This window comes from Typopeltis vanoorti, chromosome 15 (genome assembly GCF_054136105.1).
Source record: "Typopeltis vanoorti isolate ZY-2024b chromosome 15, IOZ_Tvanoo_1.0, whole genome shotgun sequence".
NCBI classification, from domain to species: Eukaryota; Metazoa; Arthropoda; class Arachnida; order Uropygi; family Thelyphonidae; genus Typopeltis; species Typopeltis vanoorti.
Window position 1 is genome coordinate 65833712 of NC_143563.1, and position 26816 is coordinate 65860527.

The 26816-nt window shown below is 35.4% G+C and overlaps 1 protein-coding gene across 1 annotated transcript in view; it reads left to right on the forward strand.

Moving 5' to 3' along the window:
* The first annotated feature begins 643 nt into the window (after nt 1-643).
* LOC150098833 (uncharacterized) overlaps nt 644-26816 on the forward strand; it is a 199353-nt gene continuing 173180 nt past the window's right edge. The window contains exon 1 of the mRNA XM_090404561.1: nt 644-995. The gene's annotated coding sequence lies outside the window, so the exon portion shown is untranslated. The remainder of the gene's footprint in view (nt 996-26816) is intronic.

The following is a 26816-nucleotide window of genomic DNA, read 5'->3' on the forward strand; positions in this document are numbered from 1 at the left end:
TAACGACACCAAAAATCTCAAGATATGTGTTCACTTGAGCCCTCTGAAGGAACAAACACGTCTCTTAAAAGCTACGTTGAATGAAAGACACTTATGTCTGTTCATCCACTTAAAAACTACGTTGTAGGCATTCCTTCACAGAGATAATCGCGAACTTTCATCTAGTCAGTTCTTTTATAATGCCCGTATCGTTAAAGTTTCGTATTAATACTTTATCAAAAAAAGTTAATATCCCGTTTACCAGTTTCGAATCAGACCTACTCTTTAAAAACAGAATAGACATTTAACTTTGTTATACTGAAGTTTCTCATACACATTGTTAACTTCACGACGTCATAAATTCTTTAACATAAAAAATACTGTTTTCAGCTGCATATGCTGGTTACTTCAAGGTGATAAAAAAATGACTTTTTTTTTGTAAGCGTGTCATGGTTGAGTAATTCGCAACTACGTTTTCAGCCAATAAAACGCTAGGTGTTGCAACTAAATCCAAACGAAAGCTTGAAGACACCTTTTCAGAACGGAATAATTTTCCTTTTCACTCATCATCGTTTGTAACTATGGCTCCCTCTAGTAGCTTTTATGTAACTTAATAACTGGTTTGAGAGTACTGAACAGGAACTATGGGAAAGAGAGCCATATTTTTCCAACTCAAAAGTGAGACATTGTAGCAAGTTTTGTTGTGATGTAAGATTATATGGATTTGTTTATTTGTGATTTCGTAGTGCCAGATGGTTACGTTGGTTATTGTCCTATTAAAATAGCATCACATTCCTTCAACTATTTTATTTTAAGCAATGAAGTTTTACATTAAACGGCGTAAACTGATTGACCTTCCTCGTCTGAGGGTCACAGGTGTGATAGAGTCATTGGTTGGTTGAGTTATCCACCAACTACCCAAAGCCTTAGGTTATGGTTGTGGACAGCAGCGAAGCCATGGATATTCATGTTTATGTCCACCAACGAAGGATATTTCATCGTCATGTTTGCCTCTTGTAAGTAACATCTCTCGTATGCAGTGTACAGTGTTTGATGTTAAATATACACGATATATACACTACATATTGTAATATTTTATTTTTTATATTAAAATATAAATAAATTGAAGGTTGAGATGTCTATATAAATGCGTGTATATATAAATGTATGTATATGTAATTATGTATACATGCATGTTTAGATGGTACAGAAAAAGTAATCATTCGTGGCGGCTCATTTATGAACCATTTGGAATTTATTCTCAGAAATTGCATAGTATTTGCTTCTTTTATGGAGATATCAAAGATAAAACGTCAATCATATTTTAATATTTTTTTTAAAAAAAACTTTTTTTGAATATATTTTTCCCACTTAACTAGGAAATATCCAAAATGACTTATTTTGTAAACAAGAAATTTGCTTTTGAAATGCTAACATGATCTTTCAAAAGTAAGCTACGCTTGTTATGGATTATTACTTATTATTATTATGGACATTTTTATGATTAAAAATAAACTCACCTAGCAAAATACATTTCTTCGGTTGACTCGTATCCAACTTTGATTTTTTCGTATCCAACTTAGTGCTGATTATCAGTCTGTGCTCCGTGAAAAAGTTATCAGTGACCTTTAAAATTCAAAGTTTAAAACATGCATGGTTTATTATCAGAATCCAGAAAGGATGATATTTCAACAGAGCATGAGAAGGAAAATATTTCAGCAAGGATTTTTTTCCATACGGTATTAGAACTTGAGGTAGTCTGATAAATAGAATGAAATACAGCTATTTATAGCTTACCGAAACACATCGCGATTGGATATATAAATGTACAAGTTAGCAAAAACGGTTTGTTTCTTCATATAAATGTATAGTGAGAAGTTTGAAGTAATGGTTCTCTACTGAGCGTTTATTTATTTATTTTCTCTCTCTCTCCCCCAAGTTAGTTTCTTCAAGAACAGAAAACGAAACGAATTCAAATTTACTCAGTGAAATTTGAGAAATCCCCCTCCCTTTCTGTATGTCAGAATAAACAGGCAGTATAGGGTATGTTTAATTTAAAGCAGCATCTTTACTGATTCCTAAGAAAATGAGAAATAAAGGCGAACAATAGAACAACTACTGGTTTATAACACGTTTAGCAAACAACGCGTGAGAACAATTATATTTTGAATTTCTCACGTTTTAGTTTGACAGATGCACTATCATCCTGTTGAGATGATTATGTAGAGGAGCAGTGTTAAAGATGTTTAATTTTGTAACTGTACCCATGATGGTTATTTTTGTAATCCTCTACGATTATCATTTTTGTATATACTGTTTATTTGGCAAAATTCATATTTACAGTACTCTCATATAAAATGACATTAACTTAAATATATTATTTATGATTAAATGTATTTTTGATTTAGAAATATTCATGGTCATTCACTATGTGAATAAAAATTATTCAGTGTATCAATTGAAACTCATATAGTAAGTTTCAATTATAATTATAATTGAAATTGTAAATAATATTTATGAATTGTAATTATAATTACAATTCATAATATTCTTGATTTTATGAATTGTAATTATATTGCATGCTCGCATAAATAAGAAAATAATCACCAAGCATATGCAGTGTGTATTTTAGTAAATTAAACTATTATTCTCCTTGTTTTAATTAGGATGGATGCCAACTGATGATGAAACAAAATCAGATCTCAAATTTACGTTTGTGCAGTCAGCATGCCACAAATTAATGGTAGAAGAACCTCTAGCATATCACTGCCATGTGTATAAGGTGCAGGTGAGCATTGAAAGGGATTGATGTTTTCTTGAAGAGTTAGGAACAACCTTCAAGAGTTTTATTGAGTAAGGCTACAGATGTAGTTGGAATAAATGAGGAAAACAGGTTCAGTCTGTTTGCATTTGTACTGAACAGGGATTGGGTGTTGCTTTGCATGTTTTAACAGTCCCAACAGAAAGTGAAGGAATGATGGCTGCCAATTCCCCGAATCAGTGATTATTTAAAGTAGAAGACAGCTGTGTACATGAGATAGGGTTGAAGTGAGTGCAAGAGGGAAGGATCATCTATGAACTGAATTGCTCTCCTCTATACAACATCAAGACATTTTAGGTGCACTATTCCAGATGTGTGAACAGTATTCTAAGACTGGGCAAATTTGGAATTGGTAAAGTGGATGGGTGAAAAATAGATGTGTTTCATCCAGAATAGGCTGAAGATAACTGTCAGTCCACAAAGAGAGAGAGAAAGAGCTGATCCTGTATGATGGTTTGTGTATTGCAGACAGTAAGGGGAATGTAAGCTTTATCCCATGGTATTATTACACCAGATCATAGAGGTCAAATTCGTGTATTTTATACAGCACCCTTTCTGGGTTGTTATAAAGTTCACATTTAGAAATATTCATACAGTTTAGTAAATGCATTGGCGATGATTCCTAGATGTTATGAATTTTTCAGATGGGGAAGACTTTTATGCCATTGCTGAACTTGATCGGTCTTGAGACGAGAGATCATGGTAGTGGCACAGTTGTTAAACTTGGAGTTAATGGTAGCTTCTGGTTTTTCTGCTGAATACCAGTGGTGAGACATGTCCTGGAGAATCATTCTTTTTATGCTTTCTTTTTGAGTAGTTTTAAAAAGATCAAAATCTATGGTATCACTTGTTGGTGCAGCCATTTTTGCTACCCCTCTTGGTGCCCTCTGGATAATCTAACGACAGCAGCATTTCTTTTTTCCCCATCATGGAGACAAATCCTTGCACCATTGAAGGATGGTATAGGGATCACCGTTAAAAGTACTGGTTGTAGATGGTCTTGAAGCTTGGGGATGTTTGAGCATACATGGTTTGTTGAAAGAGTAGGATGAATAGAGGTGCACTTCATCAGCAAAGCTGTGGATGGGATAAGTGGCAGTTGAGAGTAGTTGTTTATATAGGGGAAAGAGTGCAGGCAATATAAGCCCTGAAACAGTCCTGCATTGGTGATGAAGCTTGAAAGATCCACCATGGCATGCAATGAATGACCAAAGAGAAAGCTGACTATCCAGTTACATAGGGTGGCAGGTAGACTAAATTGCCTAAAGGAATGTAATTTGTTTAGCATACTTCAGTGCCAAACACATTCAAAAGCCCTGGAAAGGTCAAAAGTGAATAGGATGTTTCTCTAAACCTTTTCAGGACATGTCCAATGGTGGATGATGTTGACTAAGAGGTCAGTCATGGATCCGGATTGGCAGAACCCATATTGGTGAACCTCTAGGTAGTGGAAAAGGTGATTTTCTCTGTTATTTTGGAGAGGATTGAAATGATATGATTGGTTATTAGTTGGATAGCTGACTTTTATTTCCCTTTTTTGGAAGAGGTTGGACATGTGCATGTTTCCATGTGTTGGGATAAGTGCTAGCTGAGTATAGATTTGTAAAAATGATAGAAGACAAGTGTTAGTCCTGGAGCACAACATTTGAGTAAAATTGGAAAGATGCCATTTGAACAGAAGACTTTAGTACCCAAGTTGTTTAGTAAGTTGTAATTGTTGTATTTATAATATATATGTAATAGAATAAATACAGTGAGCTGCACAATTGCTAAAGATAGTATGTTAAATGGTGGAATATATTTGGTAGTATAAGTATGTAAGGTGCATACCAAAGTAATATTCCAGCCTTCATTGCTTAAGAGGTTTTCAATGTGAATCCAAGTATAGCCTTTACGTAGTAGGGGATTTTCGTTGCTAGTAAAATGCTAGTGCTTATAGTCACTTGAAAAAAAAATGATATTTGGTTTCTAGAGTGGTGTTCCTGACTTTGCTGACAGTATTATTTGTTTATTATGCTTAAGGTTTTCCATTCATTTGTAGAGATGGGATGGCCATATTACAAGTAAGAATAAATAATGTACTTCAGAGAAAGCATTTCAGACTTCTTTCTGACTATTCTGAAATTTATTATAGTTATCAAATTTTAATATGTTTATGTATTTACTTTATATATTTTGACACTACAAGACTTTTCATTAGTTTTGTAAATGAGTGATGAACCATTTGATAATATTCTGAGGGATTCAGTAATCGATACAGTATCCGTATAATTAAGAAAATGATATTTCCATCAGCAACTGCTATTAAAAAATATAATACCAACAAGTTAGGCAGCTTGCACATAAAGAACAAAATCATATTTGGCAGTGGGGGGGGGGTTGCATGTGAGTACTGATCTTTTATCTAGCATATGTGAAACTGATTTCTATAATGATCTTAGATCCTTTGTTTAGTAAAATATTTCTGAATTTTAAATGAAATTTACATATTAATTTTCAAAAAATATTGATAATAATGCATCGTATTGCTTAGCCATACTTCTCCACTTTGTTCATCAGGGTGATGAACAAAGTGGAGAAGGTAAGAATATAAAGCATTGATGTGGGCTTCAGCAATCAACTTCAATTTTGTATTTTGAATGTAAATTTATTTTATTGAAATACATGAAGTATACACCGTACTGACATGTGGGCTATGTTTTGGCCCTGATCACATGTTCTGCACTTCTAGGCATGATATTTCTACGAGTAAGTCAAATATTTAGGATCATTCTTCCTTAGTATGACCACCAGTCCATTTACCATTGTAGAATACATTAAGTCTAGGTTGACATCCAAATCTCAATCTAAATACAACACATCCAAAATGTATCCTATAGGTTTTGTATTTAGGTTGAGATTGGAATTTTTTGCAGGTTAGTCAGATCTTTTTTTATTTTCCTCAAACTCTTGCTCACCTGCATTATGACATGGTGCATTAGCAAACCATGTTGGAAGAAACCCAGATCTTTTCTATAAATCTGTCTGCTTATCTGCCAGTGTTTATTATTATTTTTATATTGATCCATACACAAGACGAAGAATAAGCAAGTCATGTTAGTACCACGCGTGGAGTGCATGTGAGGAACACTCCAGGAAGAAGGCTGTTCTAGAGGATAGAGATAGATGGATAAAAGAGGGAGAAAAGTAGGTTCAATTTGTTTGCACTTAGACTGAAAAGGAATGTCAGATCCAAAATAGAAAGTGAAGGAACAGTGATTGCCAGTTCACTGGAGCAGTTATCTTGAAAGTACCTACAGAAATTACACAACTGAAACAGTTCATTCTGTGAGGTGGTAGTTCAAGTGGGTTGCTGATGGTAGGATCATCTATCAGCTGAATTGTTCTCCTGTGAACAATATCAAGAATTTTTAGAGATGTCCTAGGTGCACCAACCCCTCCAAACTGTGATATACTTCTAAGGATGGATGGATGGATGGATTTGGTTGAGAGATGCAGAGTTGGAGCAGAACCTCTAGAATGTCTAGTTTTTATAGACTCTGGAAGCTATTGATGGGTAAGCTGAGATCTCTTTTTTTTGGGGGGGGGGGGAAGCAAGATCTCATTTTGCTAGCCTTTAAATGTGACCAGGTGTTATCCTTATCCCCCAACATTTTTCTCCAAGTCAAATGCACAAATCATCTTACGAGCAGCAGTTGGATGGCCTGAGGTCAGTGATTTTTGGAAAAAAGTGTGTAATATACTTTTTTCTCCACGTGGAATTATATACATCATAATTCCACTTTCAAGTAATTTATTTAGCTACAATAACTTAAAAACTTCCTATGGATTTAAGTTTTTAATGTCATTATGATTGTCTTGCATTTGCACTGATCTTTGTAGCATAATGAAACTTAAACCTTTTAAAAAATCACACATTACTGATCTACTGCTGTGTTAATACTTTGTATTTGACATTTGAGAGACTGAGTATTGTGTGTGGCTGTGCATGTGTTACAGGGAAACATTGCTCATCTCATTGAAGTATGGTATGAAGATTAGCGTTTTTAAAATGCTGGTTGCAGACAGTCTTGCTTGGAATGTGAGCACTATGTGGTTTTTAGAATGAGTAGGATGAATGAAATTTATTATTAGCAAAGCTCTGAGGAAAGGATTATTGGCAATTGAGGGGTAGGTCATTTATGTATTGATGAGAGAAAGGGTAGTAAGCAAAGTCCTGAGGCACTCATGCATTGGCAGAGAAGATTGAAGATAGAGAGAGAGAGTGGGGTGAACAACTGGGGAGATATTTGGCTGTTCATCTACAGAGGGCAGAAAGTGAGTTGAAGGATGCCAATGTAATGAGTGGGCCTTCATGCCAGATATGAACTCATGGTCTGGAAATGTCAAGAGCAGCAGCAGCACATTTTTCCAAATCTCTGTGCACCATGTATTTGTTGGTGGGTGATATGGGATAAAAGATCAGCTGCAGGTCCACAGTGACAGTCTATACTGGTGGTCATTGACTGGAGGATGCCAATTTGCTGAGATTATTGTAGATTAACTAGTAGGCTTATAGGTAGTTGAAGAATTAACTTGATGACTTTCTCCACTATTTTAGAGATGCTTGATGTGATGGTGTTCAGTCAGTAGTTTGATAGCTGACTTATCCTCTTATTTTCTGTAATTGGTTGAATATATAATAGTTTACTTCTTTCTTCTTAATCACTTGTCTACACATGGCGCTATTACATTGTAGGTTGTGACCATTCATGTTCGGAGTTATTATTTTAAAAATGCTTGCTCGCATGCATTGGGTTACATGCCAGCTGAGTTTAAAACATTATACATATATCAGACAGGTGGTCATTCTGGAATACAGTCCATTTGGAGAGATGTGAGATGCCACTGGGACTGAAAGACTTTAGTGTCAAAGTTATTTAGTAATTCTCTGATGTCCACAGGAGGCATATGGTTCTCTATTTCTAGTATGGTTATTTACCTTGGTCATCTATGCAGTAGTTAGAATGAGGTTAGCTTTATCTTTAAGTGCTGTAACAGTAGTGCCCTCTGGATGAGAGAGAGAGGGGAGCACAAGCAAGTACACATTGCTTCTGATGGCCTTTTGCAAGCCAGAAGGCATGAATTTCATATGACAGGAAGTGAGTTTTTTTTTTTTTTTAGGTCTTTACAAAGTTGGATTTGCTGATTGGTGGCTTTTCATTTATTGCATTCTTCAGTGTAGTCTGAGTATGCAATTGGGGTTCTTGCATATGCTGAATAATTTTCGAGCCTTTCCATGGCTTGTAAAGTGGGTATTAATTTTTGGTAGAATGGTGAATGAAGGCCTTCATGCCAGTGAGGATAATTTATGTGACTCACCACCCAAAGTAAGTGTTTGGATCAGAAGAGTAGGAGCAGCAAGTAGCCTGAGAATGGAAAGTAAAAGTACAGGTTCTAGAGGTCATCCCACTTCATACCTTTTTGGTATCAAAGGACATGAGGTTGGGAGTGGTTAGGAGGAGGATGTTCTGTGAGAGGGGAAACTTGCACATGATTATGGTCTGAGTTGCTGAGAGGAGAGTTGGCTTCTGGTATATCTGGAAGGAGAACTGGATAGGAAAAGATCAAGGACACTGGGAGAGGGTTATTCTTCCATTCATTACAAGAGCCATATTCCATTCCAAGAAAAATAACTCTAATCCATTATTCATTTACACACACACACACAATCGTTCTAATGCATGAGAGGTTTGAGAATCTGTAGTATGTTGGTCCTGTTTATGGATAAGAGTTAAGGGAGAAGAAACCTACTGATTTTTTTCTTGAAAAGCTAGAGGTTGTAGTTGGGAACATTTTGAGGAAGGCTGCTCCAGAGAATAGAAGCAAATGAAAACAAGGAGGTTCAGTGGGGTTGAAGTTGGATTGTAAAAGGATGAATGGTTGTTGCTTGTTTTTAACAGGTTAAATCAAAAATGAAGGAAAGAAGAAATGATGGATGCCAGTTCAGTAGAGCAGTACACGTGGATATAAGGCCCTCCTCTGCATAGCATCAAGAATTTTTAGGAAGGTTCTGTTCACTGTCTAATTAAGAACAGTATCGTGGTTGGTGGATTTTGAGATTTGGATGAGTGAAATGTAGCATTTTGAGCAGAACATGTCAAGCTTTTTAGAGGCAATGTGATGTGTTGCAGGAAAGGTTCTGGCAGGTCTTCCATATTTGTACTTGCTCATCTAATTGGAAAAAGGTGTAGTGATAGTCATCATTCCATATAATGGGTTTCAAATGTTCAGTGCTCCAAAGTGCAAGTGTCCTTTACTTGTGTACAGAACACTTGCATTTCTTTATACCAGTAAAGAACATCACTGGTGCAGTTCATTGTACTTGTCAAGTTGATATTTGGCTTATGCTGCTGTCCTATAGAAACCGAGACTGTGTAGCTCTTCATGTAGTGTCCTCATACTGACTTGAATCCCTGTAGAGGGTCATTTCCTCTGTAATGTCAAAATTTTCATACTGTCCTTCTAAACACTATTCGATCCCTTGGTTAGTTTCCTGGTTCTTCTTGTGCATTTCTTCTGACAGTAATGACATTCCTACTTTCACATTTCCATTGGTAGATAATGTTGCCTACTTTTTGGATAACATAATCTTTTCCATTGTTAAACAGATAGGTTTCTAATATGGTATTCTATGATAATGCATACTATGAAAGTTAAAGTTCTCCATGTCACTCACAGTATTACAGGTTTACAGTTGGCTGAGGGTAGATATGTTGGCTTTATAGCTGTAGGTCACATTATGACAGGAATACATATCATTTCATTTTAAAATAAGTATCCTAATATTTAAAATCAGCAGTATCATTAATGGTACATTTATATATATATATATCTAAAACATCAGGGACATGATATATAATGATTTTCACTTTAATTAGACTAAATCCTAAAAGATTTTTGCCAACATGAAGTTTCACATTAACTGGCAGTTTAGTTACTTCTGCAGTGCAATCAGAAGGATGATGCAACATATACATTTTTACTTAGAAAAGGCATGGATTCCAATTTTGTCTTCAATCCATCCATTCCTTTAGCATTTTTTTCCTTTGGAAAGGTGGGCAGACTATTCTAAGAATACACATAAGTTATAAAAATCTGTTCAAGAAAAAGGAATGGAGCAGATATGAAGTCGTTTTGAATGAAGCTTAAGAATGGTTTTCCCCAAGCTTGTTATAGAAAGTCTAAGAATGACTTTCACAGTGAAACTTGAGACTTCTTGGAGATGTCAAATGATAATTTTTTTTTTAACTACTTTTAGTAATAGTTCTCGATGTACTCTTTTTTTTTTTTTTTTAGCACGGAGATAGTTGCAGTCTGACCTTCTAATATTGTATAGATCTAAATTAATTAGTTTTCTGCATCACTTAAAAATGAAAAGAACAGAACTTAGAAAACATTTTAATTTTTTCAATTCTGCTTCATTGATGCTAATTTTAAACACTTATTAAAATATTCAATTTTTAACATTTTGAGGTTGCTGCATATGCAAATAGCTTAGATCAAAAGAATTTTTATACAAAATGTTAAAGAACTGGAATCGTTAAATACAAACATCTATGTTGACATAGTGATAGTTTAATTTAAAAAAAAAATTACATGAGAGAAAAATATACAGATTAAATGGTGCAGGTTTTGCTACATGTTTTACACCATAAAACATGTAGCAAATATAATTATCATAAAATGTGTTGTTGGAGTATAGTTCTCTCTACCTTAATAAATTCATAAAGTTGTAATCTTTATAATGAAAAATCATTGACACAATAACATGCTATGCATGAATTTGATAGTCATTTTTGGCAGATTTCGTATTAAATTTTTTTAATTAGTTGATATCATCCTTGGACACGAATCCAAGCGGCTGAAATGAGGTTCCTTCAAGGGATTGCAGGGCTGACAAGACTCACCAGAGTCAGAAGCTCTGCAATTCGGGAAACCCTCAATACTCAACCGCTGCTTCTCCATGTTGAGAGATCACAGTTACGCTGGTACGGGCATCTGGTCAGAATGCCACGAGAGGCTTCCTCAGCAGGCCCTCTTTGCCAAGCCAGAGGGTGGAAGGCCAAGGACTTGCTGGATAGATTATATCCAAAACCTTGGGTGGACACATTTGGGAATCCCACCAGAACACCTGAGTTTGGTGGCAGAGGATCATGACCATTGGAAGTTCCTCTTGCAGCTGTTGCCCCCACAACCAAATTAGGAAAGGTGGGCCTTGAAGATGTATGTATGTATGATATCATCCTGATAACTAATAGCATGAAAAATTAATTGAATTTTTTAAGTTGACTTTTCTTGTGTGTTGTTCATTAACAATGTGCTTATCAGTTAATATCAACTAAGTTCAATGCAATGAAATATACCAAAAAGGTTAATAAATTGGTGCACATCTTTCATTTTGGTGTAGTCATCTTTCAACATATGGGTATAGACCCTTTAAGAAAGATAAGGTTTCAGATTCCATTGAATACATCACTGATAAATACTTGGAAGATTTGTCTTTTTGATAAGTAATTAAATTTATGCAGTTAGGACTTGAATATATTTTTAGACTGTGCCACTTAATATCATATACAGATAACTCATGTATATTCATTGTTGAGTCATGGTTTTCACTTCTGCTTTTTCAATTTGAAAGTCATACTGAAGATCCTGTAGACACTAGTTTGAAAATTCGATAATAAATAAAGTCTCATGTAAGTAATAAGTCTGTATTTAGTTATTTATTTTATTATGTCAACTTATGTACCAGTTCATCATGGTATATAATGAACTGGTACATAAGTTGACATATGTACCAGTTCATCACGTTATTGATCAGCAATTCTTCCTACACAGGTTAAGGGCTAGGATTACTAAATGTGATATACTGCTTACTTTTACCATAATTTAAAAAAACGGCATAAAGGTTTGGCAAGACCTCTGATCATAATTTTTCATGTTATGATAGATGTATTCCTTAAACAATAAGATCTAGACCTACCAAATATAGAATGCACTCTCTCTCTCTTAGTATAACTAAAACATTAACCTGATACATTTTGGTAGGGCTTTGTTTACATTCTGGAACCCCACTTGGCAGAGTTTCACATTGTTACGTATACTTTTAAACATAATACTTTTGTTGATAACATGGATGAAATAAGCTGCTGTTATTGAACTTGTTGCACTGATTTTGAAAATATTAGCCAGAATTTGAAATTTTCAGAGTTTAGTTATCTATATTTTATTTTTATTCAAAATGGATAAACTTGTATTACCTTGAAAGATGGATATAATTTAAATACGATCGTATTAAAGCATAAGCAGACATTATGGTCAGGAGACAGCTTGCAGGTATAACATGGAATGAGGAGTTAGCTGGAAAAGCGATAGAGATCAGTGCAGCTTGGGAAAGTAGAAGCAATGTCTAAATGTATTCCAAGGGTCAGAAGGTTAAATGAGGTAGGTGTGAAATGAATGAAGAGATTAAGTATGTGATACAGAGGGGGGGGGAAAGGCATTACGGAGGCAGCACAAGAGAAGTGGTAATAACCAATTCCATGAGGATTAGATTACAAAGACCAGGCATCATGTTGGAGGCTTAATGGATTTTTTACAACACTCAAAAAGAATTAAAATAGAATTTAATATTTCCTATATTTCGTCCTAGTCACTAGGACATCTACAGGTATTACAAAATCAGTTAATGTAACATACACACAAATAATAAACAATACTGAGCCCAACCACGTGGGTGACACTAAAGTCCTATCTAGCTGGAGTGCCCTCTAAGGGCAGTAGTAGGTGGCCTGGAATGTAAGGTGGAATCTCTGGTGATGAGTGTTTCCCAAATCTTCGGAAGCTTAATACAACCGTATTTATTCAGATTTGGTTGGTTTTTGAGAGCTGCTGCTTCCAAGAAAAGTCTCTCTTTCTTGAATTTGCTGTGGTGGAGCATGGTGGTTTTCTTCTAAGATACCCTGTGGGTGGTATCCAAAACAACTATGGCCATTCAGGCTTGGCTGACCATGTTTTGGATACCACCCACAGGGTATCTTGGAAGAAAACCACCATGCTCCACCACAGCAAATTCAAGAAAGAGAGACTTTTCTTGGAAGCAGCAGCAGCTCTCAAAAACCAACCAAATCTGAATAAATACGGTTGTATTAAGCTTCCGAAGATTTGGGAAACACTCATCACCAGAGATTCCACCTTACATTCCAGGCCACCTACTACTGCCCTTAGAGGGCACTCCAACTAGATAGGACTTTAGTGTCACCCACGTGGTTGGGCTCAGTATTGTTTATTATTTGTATGTTACATTAACTGTTTTTGTAATCCCCGTAGATGTCCTAGTGACTAGGACGAAATATAGGAAGTATTAAGTTCTATTTTAATTCTTTTTGAGTGTTGTCAAAAATCCATTAAGCCTCCATCATGATGTCCTCACAGCACTTAAGCCTCTACACACGAAAGACCAGGCACGGAGGGCAACTTGGTTGATAAGGGTAGCAAAAGTGAAGTATAAGCAGCAATTAGCTAATGAATGAAGATAATCATAATGAAGCCAAAAAGAATCATAGGGAATTCTTTCGATATGTAGCCGGCAAAAAAAAAAAAAAAAATGATTATGAAAAGATGACATTGATTGGAGAAAATGGTATAAGGACAACTACTGTGGAAGATATAGTGCAGATACTTAATGAGCATTTCATAAAGGTTTTTCATTCTTGTGAATGTGACATCATGGAGAGATTGAGAGCAATTGATGATGAGGAGGAGAGACTGACTGTAAGTGAGCAAGAGGTGTATGGGGAATTGAGCAAACTTGATGCTAATAAGGCTGTGGGACTTGATAATATATCACCACATATTTTGAAAGAATGTGCCAGGAAGTTGACATCTGCCTTGATATATTTTTTTAACACGAGTCTTGCACTGGGTTCAGTTACAAAGGAGTGGAAGGAGGACAAGATTGTGCCGCTTCATAAGGGAGGTGTTAGAACACAGGCATCAAATTATAGGCCGATCTGTGTGTGTCAGGTGTTGTGGTTAAGTTTTTGGAGAAGCTGGTGAGAACTAGGATCCAGAAGTGGGTTGACAACAATGGTATTATCTTTGATGGACAACATGGATTTGCTAAAGGGAGGTCATGTTTTAGTAATCTACTTATTACAATAAGGTGACGGCTTCCTTGGACAGAGGAGAGGGATGCACAGTAGCATATTTAGATTTTGCAAAGGCTTTTGATAGATTACCGCATGATAAGTTGATAGTCAAACTGGAGTGGATGGGGTTGGATATTAGATTAGTGCATTGGATTGGAGACTGGCTATCTGATAGGTATCAGTAGGTTGTGTATGGGAGAGCAACATCCAGGAAGAGGAAAGTCACTAGTGGTGTGCCTCAGGGGTCTATTTTTGTATCTCAGGGGATATTCAGTTGTTTGCAGATGATGCAAAGTTTGGATGAACTATGAAGAATAGAGAAGATGTGGTCTTACAAGAAGACTTGAATAAATTGGAGTGATTGGGCACAGGAATGGGGATGCAAATTCAATGCTGCAAAATGTAAGGGTTTAAAATTTGGGAAACAAAGATGGGATGTAGAAGTTATGCTTGGTGGGGATATATTGTTGGAGGTGGAGAAAATAAGAGATTTTGGGGTGATAGTGGATTTAGGGGACACATTGCCAAAATTGTGAAGACAATACAAAGACTTCTGGGAATGATGTGGAGAATACTAACTTGTAGAAGTAGGGAGATTCTTGTTCTGTTGTATAAGGCTTTGGTTAGGCTACACGTGGACTATTGTGCCCAGATTTGGTCACCTGGTTTTCAGAAGGATGAAGAGATGTTGGAAAGTGTCCAGAGGCGACTGACTAAGGTAGTTTCTGATGATATATCTATAACCTCTGGAATGTTGAATATGAGGAAAGATTGAGAAGATGCAATTTACAGAGTCTAGTGCATAAGAGGAAGAGGGTAGACATGATAAAGACCTACAAGTTATTAAGGGGTTGTTATAGGATTGATGTTGGAGAGATTTTACAGCAAATGGTGGGAGAACCAGAGAACATCCCTGAAAGCTGTATAAGGAGGGGGGAGAGCAGGAGAATGAGAAGCAGGTTTTTTGCATGCAGAATTGTGAATGATTCAAATGCCTTGCCTGAGAGTGTGGTGTCTGCAGAGAATTTGGGTGTGTTTAAGGTGTGGTATGTGTGTATGACAAAAGGACCACCTAGATGAGTCTTTGACTCCATGGGGTCTTGGGATAATAAGCAAGCCATTTTGACTTGAATTCTTTATTGTATTATTCCTCCCCATCCTTTATAATACATAATGTTATGTTCCTTTGCATAAGATGGCTGTAATTGCCACCTATCATTGAAGAATCGTGTTCTTTCCTAATAGCAAAAAAAAAAAAAAAGCAAATTCCTGTCATCAAACTGTCACCCTATATTACCACCCCTCCTCCTCATGCATATCAGTTACCTCAAACCATATCAAAAATATTTTTTGATGATAGCACTCTTCATTTTTCCTACTCAACAAATCTTGTGGTGCTCAAACATCCCGGACATCAACATCTATAACCAGTGCCTTGAACGCTGATCACCATACATTCTTCAGTGGGGTGATGCTTCCAAAAAAAAAAAAAAAAATTTTTTTTTTTTTTTTTTTGCCTTCACTCTCAAAAAGACCGTAATTCTTCTCCTTTTACCCTTGATAATGTTCAGCTTAACAGTCCAGACCAGATTTCTTTTCTTGAATTGACACTTACCTCTAACCCTTACTGGTGGAAACATCACTTTTATTACATCCCCGTTTGTTCATTTGCTTTCACCTGTCCCACTATTAAGTCTCTGCAAATCCCATTGGAATTTGCAGAAATCATTTGCATTGGAAATCAAATTGGAATACTCCTCACATTTTGGGTGGTTCACCAAGGGTCTCTCTAAAAATTTGTGATGCCATCCAAACAGAGCATTTTGGCTAATTAATGACCCCTTTCTCATATTGTATCCAGCTGCTGTCTTAAAGATGATCTGTTTCCATAATGTCTTTTCTATAGATACTTCCTTAGGTGCTATTCATCAGAACTGATGTCTGTTATTGCTCCCATTTCTGCTAAACATACAGTAACACAAGCAACAGTTGCCATTATCTTTACATTTAACAACTAAACCCATCGAACTACTCCTATCTTTCATTCCATCTGTCTGTTCTTGAACAGTTTTCTCTATGAAGTATTCTGTGGAGTACTTCATAGATGTTCAGCTGTTCAAAATGTATGTGAACAGATGTTCTCTTAACAGCATGACGTAGAATGGCTATGATGATAAAAGTAAATGTTTTATATTCTGATATCCACATGTTGGGCATCCAGCCATGTAAATATGAAACATTTTCATTATTGCTTCCACATTGAAAAACTACTGACCTTCAATAAATCTGTATGAAATTATCATACAATCTTGGAGACTCATAACTAGATTATGAGCCCAATATCCAATGGCATGGATGATACCTTCTTCATTGGCACATGATTACTGAATGGCTTCCTTTAGAACTAGAAACTGTTGCTTTCTGCCTCTCACCCTTTATTAGTAAGGGAAAAAAAAAAAACACAGATATATAGATATTGGAGGTAATTATTATATCATATTTTGTCATCACCATCCTAAAAAGACTTATGGATAGAAGGAAGATGACAAGGAACATTTGAGTCTTATAGATAGTGGGAATCTAGAAGTCCCAGAAGTCATTTGGCTATAGTGTGAAGTGCAGTGTTTTTTCTGTATGTGTTTTCACATATTTACTGCATCTTGAATTTTAAAAGTATCTACTGTAATAGCATGGATGTGATGGAGAACATAAATTTATATTAATTAGGCAGATGCAATTTGGCTTGAGAACTATGAATTGATATCTTACAAATAACATTGATACAAAACTTCTTTGACATCAGCCTCCTGCTTTAATTAATAATATTGCTTGAGATGTAAACTGTTTATATTTGCTTTTTTTTGTAGGTGCGTGTGATTAAGGGTTTTCATCTTGATGGCTGTCTCAAACTGTTGATTCTCATTTGAGATTAGGCAGGTACTGAATTTGATGTATAAATTAAAGTTTCAAGAGGCCTAAAAAGCATCTTTTGCTGGAAGTTTCTGTTTTTGTATTGACTACTTACAAAATGATTATAGTTTCGAAGGCAAATAATATTTGTCATTGTCTAAAATAATGAATAGCTGTTATCCACTCCTCCTCCTATCCTCATTCGTCTAGGACGAGTTGAGTCCCCTCCTAATGAGGGGTTTGCTGGCGTATTAATGCAGCCGGTTCGTCACTCCTCTGCTGCATCCCCTAGGGCGATATATATTTCTGACTGTATCCGTGTGTGGTCACGGGGCCAGTTTGCCTGCTTGCAGGATGAAAAACCCCAGATAAACTAGGGGAAAAAACCCTACTGTCCACGCCCAAGACTGGCTAACTTGGCTATGGCTGAGGAAAAATGTCCTAGGTTCGATTCCCGTCGGAGACGGGAATCGAACCTAGGACACTCCTTCCCCAGGCATATGGTTACAAAGCACATAACCACTAGGCTAACTGCGCGGATGTTATCCACTTTTTTAATCAAGTTTACTAGCAAAGTTCAAAGCCTTTTAGAATATTTCTTTTTGAACACTTCCATTAATTTGAAGACTGTACACAGATGTATGTTTTTTTTTCCTGTTAGTGTATGTTAGTGCATTATCGATAATAAATCATAATCTTTTTTTGAGTAATAAACTTCTAAAAAAGTGTAAACATGTATACAACACTGAATGATTATGATTGCATTTTATTCCACTTATGACTATTAAATTATTTAAGGAATTTACAAGGTATTCTGGAATATTAATTAAAAGAAACTTTAATAAATACCTCCTATATTTCGGCAATGTTACATTGCCATCTTCATGGGAACATACAACTATGACACGTGCATGCAGGCATGCACGTGTCAATGGGTGCCCCCTAGTGGGCTATATTGGGTTGTCTTGGCTGTTGGGCTGATGTTCTCATGATGCAAGCTTCCCAAATTTGTTGAGGTTTGGAAAGTTTTTTAGCGCCGAGGCTGATTCTATGAACAATCTTTCATATTTAAACTTGTTGCTGTGTATTATCGTGGCTTTCTTCCAACGTATTCTGTGGTGGGTATCCAGATCATGGTCTACAAGCCCAGAGTGGTTGTACCGGTGAAAATATTTAAAATTTATTCCACTTAAAAATAAAAACAGCCATACTCTCATTTTCAGAATCATATCTCCTAAGCTTGGTCAGAAAATAAATTATACTTTGCAAGAAATTGCTGCAACAATCTAACTTCATATCAGATTGCTGTAGTATTCCATGATGCACAGTACATTTCCTTTTGGATGTGTGTTATTATGCATTATGGGAAGCAACATGAGTGACCCAAAAAAGAGCATTCTGATATTTTTATACCTGGATCACTTTAGGATCTGGGTCTCTGGTTTAGCTATACCAGACTACATCATACTAAGCACCATATAGCTGCAGGTGAAAATCCACCACCAAATCCCTGCTCTATTGCAGCAACAGGAAAAAACCCATGACTGTTGAACCAAGCCCCTATTCACTGCCAGGCCAAGCTATCAATGTTGCAGGAGCTAAGTCTACCCAGCTCTTTGCATTTTGGGTAAGTGCTTGTAGAATGACCTTAAACTGTTGCATTATGAGAGCTACACACCATGAAATTGAGAAGTAAATCAGTTGATGCTTCATTTCTGTATACAAATATGAAAATGGGACAACACCTTGTTATCAGAATAGTAAGTTTTTACTTGGTTACAGATAAAATTATTTGGATTCTGAAACAAAGATTGGAAGCAGCACAGATGAAGTTTCTAAGACCTCTCCTGGGACTCACTAGATTAGATAAAAAGAAAAACAGAAATAAGAGAATGATTAGATACAAAAAACATCATACAAGAAAGAAGATTATCAGCAAAATTGGCTACACCACATAGAAAGGATGAATAATAATAGGATTCCTAAATTAGCACTAGAGTATAAACCTACAAGAAAAAGAGACCATGGATGTCCAAGATTAGGATGGAAAGATCAACTTCATCTGCAGAGCAGGAACAGGACATAAAAAGCTTCTACCTGAATTGCTCAGACGACAACAACAGATAAAATTAAACTTGATAAGAAATTACATTATTCGTATCCTCTTTCCAAGTATGAGAAAACAAATATGGAAATCCTTCTGCTATTGACCTCAAAGGATGAAACTGATCTGGTTAGTGATCCCTCCCATAATGCATAGCAATATACAAATCTCAAAATAAAAGTGCTATGCATTATAGGATACTAGGACAAGCTGATGTAAAATCATCTGTGTCTATATGCCAATAACTTACTTCACGTGTAAACTTTTGCATATGCTGCTTGCATAAAGGATAACATGAATATAATATAATTTAAAGAAATTCAGTTTTGGTTACAGTGGAACCTCGGTTGTTGAACACCTCTGTTCTCTAACAATTTGGTTCCCGAAAACGGGCAAATGGCAACTACGTGCTGAGCTGTAAGGTGGGAAGCGTCAGTTGCGCGCCAGCCTTCATTCAGTGCAGGCATGTGCTCGAATTTGCAGTGAGTTTTCTTGATTTTTCTTTTTTTTTTTTTTTTTCATAAATTATTATTAATTAAGCCACAGAAGAATGGTGATAGCAGCAAAGCAAAAAGAAAAGTTGTTAGAACCACGATACAGATGAAAAAAGAAATCATATCCAAACATGAAAATGGCGTTCGTGTCTCGGATCTTGCTATACAGTGCGGTATGGCAAAATCAACGATCTGTACAATACTCAAAAATAAAGAGGCGATCAATTTTCATCTGTATTTTATCTATTTATTGTGTTTATTCTTTTTATGTAAGATTTTATGCATTTTCATTATGTTTGTATACGATCTTATGCATGAAGTACTGTTGTAAAGGTTTAAATAAACAATCGTCTGGGGTTAGGGAATGGATTAATCCATTTTACGTTAATTATTATGGGAAAATGGTTTCAGTTTTCGAACAATTCGGTGAACAGCCATCGGGAACGAATTAAGTTCGACAACCGAGGTTCCACTGTATTTGATATTTGAAAGTGGGATTAAAAAAAGCATAGTTTCTTATCTTTGATGCTTATGTTTTACAATTACTGAAATACACAGCCTGTAAAAATGTGCAGCTGGTGTTCTTCTGGAACAGTCTTTGTTGTATTATTTTCTCCACAGACCACTACCTTCAGATAATCAAGAAACACATCAATTGGTTTCTGCTTTATCACTTGCTCTCATAATACTGATGTGCTATGAGTTTTGCAACCTCTTTTGTTGCGAGGTTAATATAAAATGTTACTGTGATATATGCCTAAGCTCTGAAATATGATTGGATGTTGTAGGAGAAATTGATGTTTGGTAGAAAGCCACTTTTCATATGAATGCAGCAGAAAAATTCCTCAGAAACCATCCTGATGCAGGGAAAAATCACACCATAGCTGACTTGTTGACTGAGTGGATAGTGTATCCATTTCTCCAAATGAATAGGCTGTAGATTCAATTCCACTAGATGTCTGTGAATTTTGGTAGGTGGGATGAATTTCATGATCCCAGTGTGACACTGTCACTCCTCTGCTTATTAGAGACCTAGTGTGTCTTGAAGTTCCATGTTTGGTCTCACAGAAAGAAGAGCAGGGAAAGAAAAATCCAGAAAGAGCATGGTTTATGAATTCTTCTTAGTCTGTCACTGTACTAATAAGGTATATCAGTATACAGAATACAATGGTGTTATTATTAAGCTAAGATTTTAAATACACCCAATTCTCCATTTGTACGGTAGATTGGTTCCAGAAAAAAACTGTGTAAATGAAAACCATGTAAAAAGAATACAGTACATATGAAAAAATAGAAGAATTGTTCCAGATGTGAAAACCCAATATGAACAATAAATTATTTTCAAACAAACCATGAAAATAATTGAATGAAACTATTTAATTTTAATGGAATATTTTTTATTTTGAATGCTTATTTAAAATATATACATATGTATCTTTCTTAAAGAAAATAATGTGTTACTAATAAAATAAATCCAAAAAGACCCAAATACATCCACGCATATGGTTATTAGTTAAATTTTATTCACCGTCACTTTCTGACAGTAGCCGTATTCTTTTGTGTGAGACCAGAATTAAATCACTTGAAACCCTTTGGCCGTCCTGTTCATCTGCAATGCCGAAACGTTTTCTTCAGTAAAATGAGCACTAATTCTAAAGGTTGATTTTTTTTAATACCACGAACTCTGTAATTAATCATTGAGATCCTGTTTTGACTAGATCCTTGTATAATTCTTCATATCACACCATACATGACTTCAGTTCACATTTAAACTGTTCATCTTGTTCAGTATTTAGATCATGTGTAAGAAAATGTCTTTGCAATTTACTAGCCATTTGAAGCCCTTCTTTAATTAATCCTTCAGTGAGTGGAATCTCTTCATCATCATCACCTTTTTTGCTTTTTCATCGAGATTTTCAAGGACAGCTTCTATTATTTCGTCATCGCTAACAGACTTGTCAACCATCAATTCTTCAATATCTGCAGACAAAAAAAAATCATCAAATCCTTCTCTGCCAACTGCATGTGCTAATCTGATGATATTGGGATATTCAGTTGTATGCAAAGATACAGGGTTTTTCTTTTTCACACATTCTGGCCAAGTAGCTTTCCAGCATGCATTTAAAGTTGACGGTTTCAATTCTGCTAATGCCAACTTAACAAATTTGATGCAATACAAAATAGAAAATTTTTTCTACACATCAATAACCATCAGTAAATTATCCTTATCTAGTTTATCCAAAATGTATTGGAATATACTTATCTACTAAGTTTTGATGGTAGCAATCACACCCTGGCCTAGTGGTTGTATTAAGGATGTTGTATTAGGTGACAGAAAACAAAATTCTACATTCAGGTGTTCTAAACCAGGATGGCCAGGCACATTGTTTATAATCAATAAAACTTTAAAGTCCAGAATTTTTTCCTCATCAGATAGCATTTAAACTTATAGAACAAAACATTGATTAAAAATTTCTTTTGTAACCCAACCTTTTTTGTTTTCCTTCCAGTGCACTGGTAACTTGTTAAAATCCACACCTTTCATTGCCCGTGGTCTTAGGGATCGATTAATGAGTAATGGTTTTAATATACAATCTCCTGAAGCATTGCTGCAAAATAATAGTCATATGATCCTTAGCTGCTTTAAAGCCACCAACACTGTTTTGTGATTTCGCTATATAAGTTCTACTTGGCATTTATTTCCAAAAAAAAAAAAAAAAAGGCCAGTCTCATCTGTGTTCCAAACTTGATCAGGAGTGTAGCCATCATTTTCAATAATTTTGGACAGTTTTGAAAGAAATTCCCTATCTGCCAGTTCATCTGCAGATGCAACTTCTCCTTTTATTTTTATATTATGAAGCATGTATCAAAAAAATTTAGTTTAAATAGTTTGAAGCATGTATCATTTGAGAAATTATGTAAGTCAACCTGTGCCTGCAGAAAATCACAATTGTTGTTTGATGTTGTTGTTGGCTCCTTTTTCCTGAATCTGTTTGTACAACTGTAATGCTTTCTGCTTCCAGGAACCAACGGCAAGTGAATATAATGGATCATCTGTTGGCTTAACTTCGGGAACCGTAATTACAAAAATTGATTTTTCTGTTGTCGCTACAATTGTCTACATTCTGTAGTGTAGAGTAATCCCTGATATTTAAAACATTCGGGTGGGGAGGTCACCAAATTTCAAGTTTAAGTATGTGCATATGTACTGTTCTAGGAAATGATAATTATAATGTAAATACCCTTTTTAACTGAACTGAATCCAAACAAATTTTAAAAATAAGCTCATAAATCAAAATATGCTGTATAAAAATAGAATTGCTTTTGTTTTCTAAACTGTGTTATTTCGAAATTGTGTGAAAAAAAAAGCTGTGTAAAAAGAGAATTAGCTGTAGTTTCCTATTTGACAATTTTTTTCCAAATTCTGTTAACTTCAACAGGCAGCATCCTAGAATCCTCACTATAAAAAAGAAGGCAATAATAGCCTGCCTTTTCTAGACACATCACATTTTCCCACTGGAAAATATTCTTTCTCAGTTTACAGAAAATCTACCTGCACAGCTAGATAAGTGTTTTAATAATAATTAAAACACTTGTCAACAGGGTATCCAACCAGATTTTCCTCATTGATGAACTCTCCTTTATTTGCTATACTCTTCTATCCAGGAGTTATAAATGCCAAAATAGTTGTTTTTCACATTCCTCTCAATATACAGATTACATCAATGTTATCACTATTCCCTATATTATTATTGCATAACACCTCCAGGGAGTCCAAAGACTCATCGAGAGAGGGCATCTACTCTACAACTCTCAGTCTCCACCAACTGCAACCACGTTCCATCATCTACACCAATGCCATCTACTGCCGACCACCACTAGTATTTTCACAGACGATCACAAACATCCATGCCACGGCGGGATTCGAACCCGTAGCCTTTTGACTGGAGAGCGGATACGCTAACCACCTGGCCAAACCAGGCTGGCAATATCTGTGGCACCTCAGAAAAAAAGTAACTAGAACTTTTAAGAAATATAATATTTACACTGTTTTAAACCATTTGAAGCTCTGTTTCAGGTGTTTAAAGAATTTCTTATTCTTGCAACTTATATTATGGCCAAATTGGGGAGATCTATAACATCCATCTTGAACACTTGAAATACTCATTATAGGGTTTAATGGAATAAATACAACATATAAATAATTAAACAATACATGTAATTACTGCTATATTTCATCTCAGTCACTGAGACCTCATCAGGGAAAGAATATTAAAATTGCAAAAACATACAAATTTGCACAGACACTCAGTGGAAAAGATTAGACTGAAAGCCTAAAGTCCTCTGCAGGGAGCATGCCCTCTGACTAGTCTTAGCTTTGTTGGGAGGCCTAAGAATTAGTTTTCTAAAACTTGGGAAGTTTAATACAACCATATCTATTAAGATTGGGTCAGTTTTTTAATTCTGTTTCCAATTCATAAAAAAAAGTCTTTCATATTGGTATTTTTTGTGGTGAAGCTTAGTAGTTTTTTTTTTATTTGATTCTGTGTAAATTATCCAAGGCATGGTCAGCAAGCCCTGACTAACCATACTTATGGTGATAGATGTATTTTTTATGTTCTTCTAGGCAGATCTCTCAATTTGACCATAATAATATATGTTGCAGGAACAAGGAACTTTGCAGTTGTTGGAAGTTTTTCCATTTGGTTATACTATAAATTAAAGATACCAAGAAATTACATTCTTGGTTTAATCCTTTATCCAAGTGTAATTACACCTGAACTATTTTCAAGACTGGGGCAACTCATATATAGAAGCTAATGACTTCACGTCACCTTCCTTAGTATCCCATAATGGGATCACATTATACATATCCTTACAGACATGTATAATGCTATGCATTAGAAGGGTCACTACCCATACCGGTTTCAACCTTTATTGAGGTCTCATCAGTGAGAGCCAGACCCAGAACACCTCTGGGTCTGGTTCCCACCAATGATACTACTCATCCATCCAATACCTACCCAGTTTACCCTCCCCACCTTGGGTATACATTGTGATATTGTTTTCTTCAAATATCCATTGACTATGCCCATGCACTGTGAACATCCTTCCCTTGCAGAACTTATCAAGATGCCTCCTAAATTAATCACCTGCCTTATAGTTCCACTTACACCTTTAACTGTAATTTCCACATGCTTTGCTACCTCTCAAGTCAAAACCACATGATTACATTCTCTAATTGGAGGCAATGTTGCCATTGTATTTATGAACTGGTATTCTGACCCTATAACAAGATTCAACACTCTCATACTCGGAGTCCACTCCATCACATTCTGCTTGAAGTAATTATATCTTAGTGAGTGTATAAATTCCATTTCTTTCCTACCATATAGTCTTTCCTTCTTCCAATTAATGTCTCCAAAATTGAAGTCCCTCATAATAATTACTCGACTTCCACTTACTGTACTAATATGTCATCATTCAGGAACAGAATGACAATATAAAACTTATACACACACACACACACTCATTCACTCTCTCTCACAGCACAAAGGAAGTGGAATTGGTCAGAGTTAACCTTTGGAAACATTTAAGGCCTCTGTCAAATAACCACGGCTACCTGAAATCTGATTAGGACTTTAGGTTCTGTCTGACTAGTTTTGCATTTTTTTTTTTTTTTTGTCTGCATGCCCATTAACCTTTATTACTAAATCATTAAACAGTTTAATTCCATTTCTTAGTGCTGTGTATTAATTCCACTGAATCTTGAGGATGAAACATAATATCACGGCAGCATGCAATCATTAAATATGGCCTAGCCAAACTGAGTCTACAACTTGAACTTTAATAGCATAGTTAGCCATCCTTGATAACATATTAGTCCATGTAGTTTAAATTAGAAGTGATCATGCATCTGCAGATTCTTATAGAAGCTTATCTGGTTTAAACTTAGATATATGATTGCTTTAGTCTTCAAGATTATCATGCTCAGTTCAGTCAGTTTATACATGTTACAGAAAAATGGGATTCGTGTTTGTTAATTCTGATAGATGCTTTTTTTTCCCCCCCCCCCAGTTTTTCTAAGTACAGACTATTACAACTGCAAGAGAACTAGTACACTCTATTTCTCAGTCAGTGATTGTTTTGATTTCAAGTTGCTGAAATGTTTAAGATGGGTATGAGAAATAGCCCTATGAGATTTAGTCTGCATATGTTCTTTGGCAATGCATTAACTTTAGTAGAAGGCAAAGCAGTTGGACCATTATAAGTAATCTTTGGATGAGACTTCTGAAGGAACCTGGAAATAGAAGGAACAAATTTGATTAGCACTGGACTCAGAGCTAACGAGATTTGTATTACATCCTGACTATAGACAATTTCTGTGCATGAAATGATGAAAATCGAAATGCAAGCACTCAGTATGAACAGTAGGTCTCCACTCTATTGTTTTTCTAGTCCATCTCCCATCACTGCATCTGGCAATATGGCTAGCCCATCTCCACTTAGCCTGTTTAATGTATTTGAACAGTATATACTCACTTCATATAATTTATGGAGTGAGTATGTAGAAAATTGGAGGCAGCAGTAAGTCCTTTTTTAATAGAAGTGCTTAGATTTCAGAGGGGAATCTGTTTAGATAAAGAAAAAAAAAAACATTTTACGATTTTTAAAAGATACCTGTGGTTCAGACAATCATAGTTTTTTAAAAAAATTCAAAACTTAAAAATATCTTCTTCATCCTAACATGGATTTTAAGCCAAGTGGCCTGTTCCGGCCATATGCCATCTCTTTCTTGGTCTTCCATTTCTTCTTTTTCCACTTATTTTGTATCTGTATAATATTTTTGGTAGTCTGCTGTTATCCATTTGATTTAAATGTTCTAGCCATTTTTGTTTATAATGTCTTATGTAGTAATTAATTGGTTTCATTCTTAGGGATTGTAAGATATCTCCAGCTGTTTTTCTGAGGAACTTCATTTCTGCTGTTTGAATTCATTTTTCATCTTTCCTTTTTATGGTCCATGATTCGCTTTCGTATAGTAGAGTTGATTTTGACAAGACATTATATAGTCTGATTCTAGTGTATTTTTGTACTAGGGATATATTATTTATTATGCCATTTACTTTAACAAAGTTTGATATTTTAGTGTCTGTCTTTTTCTTCTTTGTATGATATATCACATCCCAAGTATCTGAAAGTATTTATTTGTTCTAATATTTTATTATCTATCACTATTTTACTTCTTATTGGGTTTTCCTCTTTGAATGCCATTATTTTTATTTTTTCTTTAGATATTGTCATATTATATTGTT